The sequence below is a fragment of the Mercurialis annua genome, linkage group LG1-X (assembly GCF_937616625.2).
Source record: "Mercurialis annua linkage group LG1-X, ddMerAnnu1.2, whole genome shotgun sequence".
In the NCBI taxonomy this organism is placed as follows: domain Eukaryota; kingdom Viridiplantae; phylum Streptophyta; class Magnoliopsida; order Malpighiales; family Euphorbiaceae; genus Mercurialis; species Mercurialis annua.
Genome location: NC_065570.1, coordinates 23,160,795 through 23,168,399, shown reverse-complemented (window position 1 = coordinate 23,168,399; position 7,605 = coordinate 23,160,795). Strand labels below are relative to the sequence as shown.

The window sequence follows — 7,605 nt, the reverse complement described above, 5'->3', positions numbered from 1 at the left end:
TGTGCGTGAGAAGTGACGCTAGATTAGTATGTCGCTTCACAAGTCTCTCTAACGCGTTGTTCCGATTACCTAAGCATGGTAAGCATGTTTAGGTTATATTACGCAAAGTGTGCATGAAAAGTGACGCTAGATTAGTATGTCGCGTCACAAGTCTCTCTAACGCATCGTTCCGATTAAGTAAGCATGGTTAGGTTATATTACGCAAAGTGTGCGTGAAAAGTGACGCTAGATTAGTAAGCATGATTAGTCTCTCTTTTCACAAGTCTTGCGGTAGATATGATATACATAAAAATGAACACCTTTGAACAAACCCCCCCCCCCCCCTCTAGTGGAAAATGGAATGATTAACAATCCAAATCATTATCCGATTCATTTTTTTTTTAATTGACATAAACTAAAATCATTTAGTAAAATGAAGAAGACGACGCGTCTAAAATAAAATGGTCGGGATAGCTCAGCTGGTAGAGCAGAGGACTGAAAATCCTCGTGTCACCAGTTCCAATCTGGTTCCTGACACATGATTAATTTGTGTATGATTATCTATTCTACAATTTCTATAAATTATTAGATTATAGATGAGTAAAGTGTTTATGTTCTAAATAAAGTATTTAAAAAAAATTAGATTATGTCTTCTTTTTTATTTGATAATCATAATGTGTCTCCTCTCGATCAAAAAGAATGTTAATACTTCGTATAGACTCGAAAGGTTTAACTAACTTTAGTCAGTTAAAACACCTAAAAGTGTAGTCTATAGAAGTTGAGGGTTGGAAATATCCAATATTCGCCTCAAATAAAATATAAATAGAATCCGATCCTCTTTCATTTCTTTGTATTTTATTTCAAATTCTTTTTCTATTTCTTCATTTGCTCATATGTTATGTGACTTTTTAAAGCTCATATAAGGGATATGCGCGGTACAAAGTTCATGATGCAGAATTCGTTTACTTCATCCTATTAGTTCTACTTGCCCAAAATCAATGTTCACGTGTGTACATTCCTTGAATATTTGTAGTTGGAAGACTAAAGATTAGTTTCTTATTATTTTATTCAATAAGCATCTTGTATTTCATAAAAACTGGGAGCAATATAATCTTTACGTAAGGGCCACCCTATCCAACTTTCCGGCCTTAAGATACGTTTCAGACGCTGATGATTATCATAAAAGATTCCCAACATATCATAAGATTCCCTTTTTTGAAAATCCGCACTTTTCCAAACCCTGAAAATAGAAGGAATTCTAAGATTCTTTCTTGAGGCAATACCTTTATACATACTTCTTCTGGTTGATCTATACCATACTCTATTCTTGTAAGATGATATACGCTAGCTAACAGCCCGCCCAGTGCTACATCATAAGCACATTGCAACCGCAGATAATTGTATCCACACACATATAAAATGACAGCAATGGAATGCCAATCCGCGGGCTTGATTTGTAAAGTCTCTATTCCTTGGTAATCAAAACCCAAAGATATATGAACTAGTCCGTGTTTGACTAGCCAAGCAGATAAATGACCCTGCATCTTTTTTCCCTCGCTCGTTTTGATTTGTATATATTCGTATAATAATTTGAATAATTCTTTTTTATAGAATATAAGTATTTCACATTCAAGATGAAATTTATGAAGATTGGTTTGCTTTTTTTTTAATTATTCTGTACAAAGGAGCTCTTCCTCTAACTTACTAATTCTTGGGACGATACTGACCTTTTTTATATTTGAAAAATGTTTCAGGGGGGATCTTTGAAGTAGACGGCGGTTGATAGAATAATCCTTGATTATAATTTCCAGTATGAGTAGCGCGTTCAATATTAAACTTGTGGTTGGTAGTAAAACACCGATTCCCCGGTTGAGACCTATTTGATCTTAACAAATTTCTCGAGATAGTTTTTTACGAAGTTTTGTTATAGCATCTATAATCGCCTCCGGTTTAGGTGGACAGCCCGGCAAATAGACATCTACTGGAATTAGCTTATCGACTCCCTGAACAGTACTATAAGAATCGGTACTGAACATCCCCCCCGTAATTGTACATGCCCCCACAGCAATAACATATTTTGGTTCAAGCATTTGTTCATATAATCTCACTAAAGAAGGAGCCATTTTCATGGTTACTGTACCGGTTGTTAAAATTAGATCTGCTTGTTTAGGACTAGCTCTTGGTACTAATCCATAACGATCAAAGTCGAATCGGGAGCCTATTAATGAAGCAAATTCAATGAAGCAACAACTGGTACCATAGAGAAGTGGCCATAAACTAGAGAGTCTTGACCAATTTGAAAGATCATTTAATGTAGTTGAAATAACTGAAATTTTAGTTGTTCGATCAAGTAAGGAAAACTCAATGGAATTCATAACTGTCTCAATGTTATTTTTTTTGTTATTTTTGCGGAATATTCAAGAGCTAAGACCATTCTAATGCTCCTTCTCTCCATGCATAAACTGAACCAACAATTAGGACAAGTACGAAAATTCAAGCTTCTATAAATACGGATAACCCCAATACGTCGAAACTCACTGCCCATGGATAAAGAAAAACAGTTTCAACATCAAAAACTAGAGCAAACATATAATAACGGATTCGAAATTGTAACCAAGCATCGCCCATTGGCTATATCCCAGATTCATAACTAGAAAGTTTATTTGTCCCTTTGCTAATTGGGGATAAAACTCCGGCAATTAGGAATGCTAAAATAGGAATTAAACTTGATATTATTAGAAATGCTCAGAATATATCATATTCATAAATCAGAAACATAGGCGCACTCCTATGAGTGTGGAAAATATATTAGATTAGTTTAGTCAAGTTGAATTGGAATTCCTTTATTAATATTGAATATTTTATATTCTTTTTATATTCTTTTCGTATTATTTGGACTATTTTCTATCAATTCTATAATTTTGATTATTATTTTCTATATATTTTTGATTATTTAGATTATGATTATGTATATTTATTTATATTATTTATATTATAATTATAGATATTATTTATATCTAATATACATATATATATATACTCAAATTAAAATCAAATAAAAATTTAATAGATTCCTATTTGATTTTAATTTGATTTATTTTTATTTAGTTTCTTTTTGTTTAAGGTTATACGAACTCGAAACGTAGACCTTCTCGGTAAAACGGATCAAACTAATTATTATCAAAATGATTCGAACTTTTTCAAAGACCCAACATGCATTTTTTTGCATTGGGCCCGTTCATTAACTGATATAAATAATCAGTTAGTCTACCATAATTCTCTTAGCCTAAAGATAAGAAGATGGCCTCATGTGCTCTGATTTATAGATTTCGATCCGAGAGCACTACCAAAGTGTTTCAAAGAAGGGTTATCCTGACGTAGGTCTGCTTTTTTTGGCTTAGATTAACTTAAGTTAAATGGAATCTCCACTGCCCCGCTTCCGCTTAAAGAATACAATATGAAACTTCATACACCTTAAAGTTCATAGGATAGGACGAAAAAAGAATTTTTTGAGGTCCTTATACTCATTATGCCTAGCGTTTAATAGATTGAGTATCCACCTTATCAAGGTCTTAAATAATGATGGGTTCTGTTGGCTGTCTACAAAGACACCTAAATTGGACCGAACCCTTTGTGTCAGGCTATTGTTATCTTGTTCCCTAAAAGTCATGGAGTAAGACATTGACTTCTCAATAAATCTTTTGATTACATGACGGACTCCTTTAAAAAAAGCATTGGCGCGCGTGTAAACGAGGTGCTCTACCTAACTGAGCTATAGCTCTTCTGTTTGTGATACATATTGTATCATGTCGATAATTTCTTGTCAAGAGGAATATTATATGATCCCGCATCCTAATTCTATTTCTTTGATCTCTTTGATCGGTATTACTTATAAATAATATTTCATTTACAATGAAAATGATTTGTCGATGTGACAAATTTTATTTTTTCTTTGGGCTGATAAATTACCTACTTAACTCAGTGGTTAGAGTATTGCTTTTATACAGCGGGAGTCATTGGTTCAAATCCAATAGTAGGTACAAATGATTAGATATCAGAATCAATGTTATCTAATAAATCTCAATTTTTTTACCCGTCTTAGTTTGGTGATTTTTTATCTTTTTCGTTCCATTCTATTTCATTTTTGAATTGAAAAACATTTTTGTTGTATTAAAATCTGATTATACTTAGAATTCTATTCAATTGGCAGAATCCAAAAATGGGGTGGGGTGTATAAACAGAACTTCTGCTTATACAAAAGTTCTGGTTATTATTCTAATTCGGGCGCACCTACTAGTTAGTTATAGTTACGAAATCACATTGATAGCCTCTACTCGTGCCCTAGCTCGTCTGAGAGCTAGATTTGCCTCAATTATTTGTCTCCTACCTTCCGCCTTTCTCAAGTTAGCTTCTACTATTTCAAGAGTTTGATTGGCTTCTTGTGGATCAATATCACTACCCTTCTCTGCATCATTTACTAAAATAGTAATCTCATTATTTCCTATTCTAGCAAACCCACCCATCAGAGCCATCTTAACCATTGGTCATTAAGGCGTATTCTCAAAATACTGATATCAACAGCTGTGGAAATAGGCGCATGATTTGATAATACACCAATTTGTCCACTATTAGTAGATAAAATGATTTCTTTCACTTCAGAATCCCAAACAATTCGATTCGGGGTCAATACATAAAGAGTTAAGGTCATTTTTTCAAGTTGTTCTCCATTTTTAAGTTCGTAGCCTTCGCAGTAGCTTCATCAATATTACCTACCAAATAAAAAGCCTGCTCAGGTAGACTATCTAATTCTCCGGAAAGAATCAATTTAAACCCTTTAATAGTTTCTACTAAACTGACATATTTCCCAAGGGATCCCGTAAAGACTTCTGCTACGAAAAAGGGTTGTGATAAGAAACGCTAAATTTTTCGTGCTCTTGCTACAGTTAAGCGATGTTCTTCAGATAATTCATCCAATCCAAGGATAGCTATAATGTTCTGAAGTTCTTTGTAACACTGTAAAGTTTTCTTAACTCTTTACGCAGTTTTATAATGTTCCTCACCAACGATCTGGGGTTGGAGCATAGTTGATGTTGAATCTAAAGGATCTACTGCTGGATAGATACCCTTAGCAGCCAATCCTCTTGATACTATAGTAGTAGCATCTAAATGTGCAAATATCGTGGCAGGAGCAGGGTCAGTCAAATCGTTCGCAGGTACATAAACTGCTTGACTCAAAGTTATGGACCCTTCTTTTGTAGAAGTAATTAGTTCTTGTAAAGAACCCATTTCGGTACTAAGGGTAGGTTGATAACCCACAGCGGAAGGTATTCTACCCAAGAAGGCGGAGACTTCGAATCCTGCTTGGACAAAACGGAAGATATTGTAGATAAATAGAAGTACATCTTGTTCATTAACATCTCGGAAATATTCCGCCATAGTTAGGGCAGTTAAGCCAACACTCATACGAGCTCCCGGGGGTTCGTTCATCTGACTACAGACTAGAGCCACATTTTTAGCAATTTAAGGAAAACGTTTACAAACGTTACGAAACAAATCCAAACGTTTCACCTTTTTAGCAATTTAAGCCAAGCGTTTACAAACGTTACGAAACAAATCCAAGCATTTCACCTTTTTACCAATTTAAGCCAACCGTTTACCAACGTTACGAAACAAATCCAAGCGTTTCACCTTTTTAGCAATTTAAGCGAAACGTTTACAAATGTTACGAAACAAATCCAAGCGTTTTACCTTTTTAGCAATTTAAGCCAAACGTTTACAAACGTTACGAAACCAATCCAAACGTTTCACCGTTTTAGCGATTTAAGCCGAATATTTATAAACTTTACGAAACAAAACCAATTGTTTCACCTTTTTAGCGATTTTAGCCAAACGTTACGAAACAAATCCAAACGTTTAAAACGTTACGAAACAAATCCAACCTTTTCACCTTATTAGCGATTTAAGCCAAACGTTTAAAAACGTTACAAAATAAATCCAAACGTTTCCCCTTCTTAGGAATTGAAGCCAACCGTTTACAAACGTTACTAAACAAATCCAAATGTTTTAAACGTTACGAAACAAATCCAACCGTTTCACCTTTTTAGCGATTTAAGCCAAACGTTTACAAACGCTATAAAACAAATCCAAACGTTTCGCGTTTTTAGCGATTTAAGCCAAACGTTTACAAACGCTACGAAACAAATCCAAACATTCAACCTTTTTAGCGATTTTAGCCAAACATTTACAAACGCTAAGAAACAAATTCAAACGTTTCACTTTTTTAGCGATTTAAGCCAAACGTTTACAAACATTACGAAACAAATCCAAATGTTTCACCTTTTTAGCGATTTAAGCCAAACGCTTACAAACGTTACGAAACAAAACCAAACGTTTAAAACGTTAAGAAACAAATCCAAACGTTTAACATTTTTAGCGATTTAAGCCAAACGTTTACAAACTTTACGAAAAAAAACAAAGCGTTTCACCATTTTTGCAATTTAAGCGAAACGTTTACAAGTGTTACGAAACAAATCCAAAAGTTTCACCTTTTTAGCAATTTAAAGCAAACGTTTACAAACGTTACGAAACAAATCCAAGTGTTTCACCTTTTTAGCAATTTAAGCCAAACGTTTACAAACGTTATGAAACAAATCCAAACGTGTAACCTTTTTTGATATTTAAGCCAAACGTTTACAAATGTTACGAAAAAAACCAAATGTTACACCTTTTTAGCGATTTAAGCCAAAAGTTTACAAACGTTACGAAACAAATCCAAACGTTTCTCATTTTTAGTGATTGAAGGCAAACGTTTACAAATGTTACGAAACTAATCCAAACGTTTCGAAACAAATCCAAACGTTGAAAACGTTACGAAGCAAATCTAAACGTTTCACCTTTTTACGGATTTAAGCCAAACGTTTACAAACGTTACGAAACAAAGCCAAACGTTTACAAACGTTATGAAACAAATACAAGTGTTTCACCTTTATAGCAATTTAAGCTAAACATTTACAAACATTACGAAACAAAACCAAGGGATTTAAGCTAAACATTTACAAACGTTACGAAAAAAATCCAAGCGTTTCACCTTTTAAGCAATTTAAAGCAAACGTTTATAAGCGTTACGAACAAAACCAAACGTTTCACATTTTTAGCGATTTAAGCCAAACGTCTACAAACGCTACGAAACAAATCCAAACGTTTCACCTTTTTAGCGATTGAACCCAAACGTTTACAAACGTTATGAAACAAATCCAAACTTTTCCCCTTTTTAGCGATTGAACCCAAATGTTTACAAACGTTACGAAACAAATCCAAACGTTTCACCTTTTAGCGATTTAAGCCAAACTTTTACAAACGTTACGAAACAAAACAAAACGTTTCACATATAGCGATTTAAGCCAAACGTATACAAACGTTACAAAACAAAACCAAACATTTAAAAAGTTACCAAACAAACGTTACGAAACAAATCCAAATGTTTAAAAAAGTTACGAAACAAAACAAACGTTTCACGTTTTTAGCGATTTAAGCCAAACGTTTACAAACGTTGCGAAACAAAACCAAACGTTTCACCTTTTAAGCGATTTAAGTCAAATTTTTACAAACGTTACACAACAAAACCAA

General features: G+C 33.8%; 1 non-coding gene and 3 pseudogenes across 1 annotated transcript; 1 reads left to right on the top strand and 3 right to left on the bottom strand.

The window, feature by feature from the left end:
- The first annotated feature begins 443 nt into the window (after positions 1–443).
- Positions 444–516, top strand: TRNAF-GAA (transfer RNA phenylalanine (anticodon GAA)). Its single transcript has one exon. It is a non-coding gene; the product is annotated as a tRNA-Phe (tRNA).
- A 531-nt stretch (positions 517–1,047) lies between these two features.
- LOC126671670 (NAD(P)H-quinone oxidoreductase subunit J, chloroplastic-like) lies at positions 1,048–1,523 on the bottom strand (annotated as a pseudogene).
- A 123-nt stretch (positions 1,524–1,646) lies between these two features.
- On the bottom strand, positions 1,647–2,420 carry LOC126671580 (NAD(P)H-quinone oxidoreductase subunit K, chloroplastic-like; annotated as a pseudogene).
- Positions 2,421–4,212: 1,792 nt separating this feature from the next.
- Positions 4,213–5,490, bottom strand: LOC126667188 (ATP synthase subunit beta, chloroplastic-like; annotated as a pseudogene).
- Between the last annotated feature and the right edge of the window lie 2,115 nt (positions 5,491–7,605).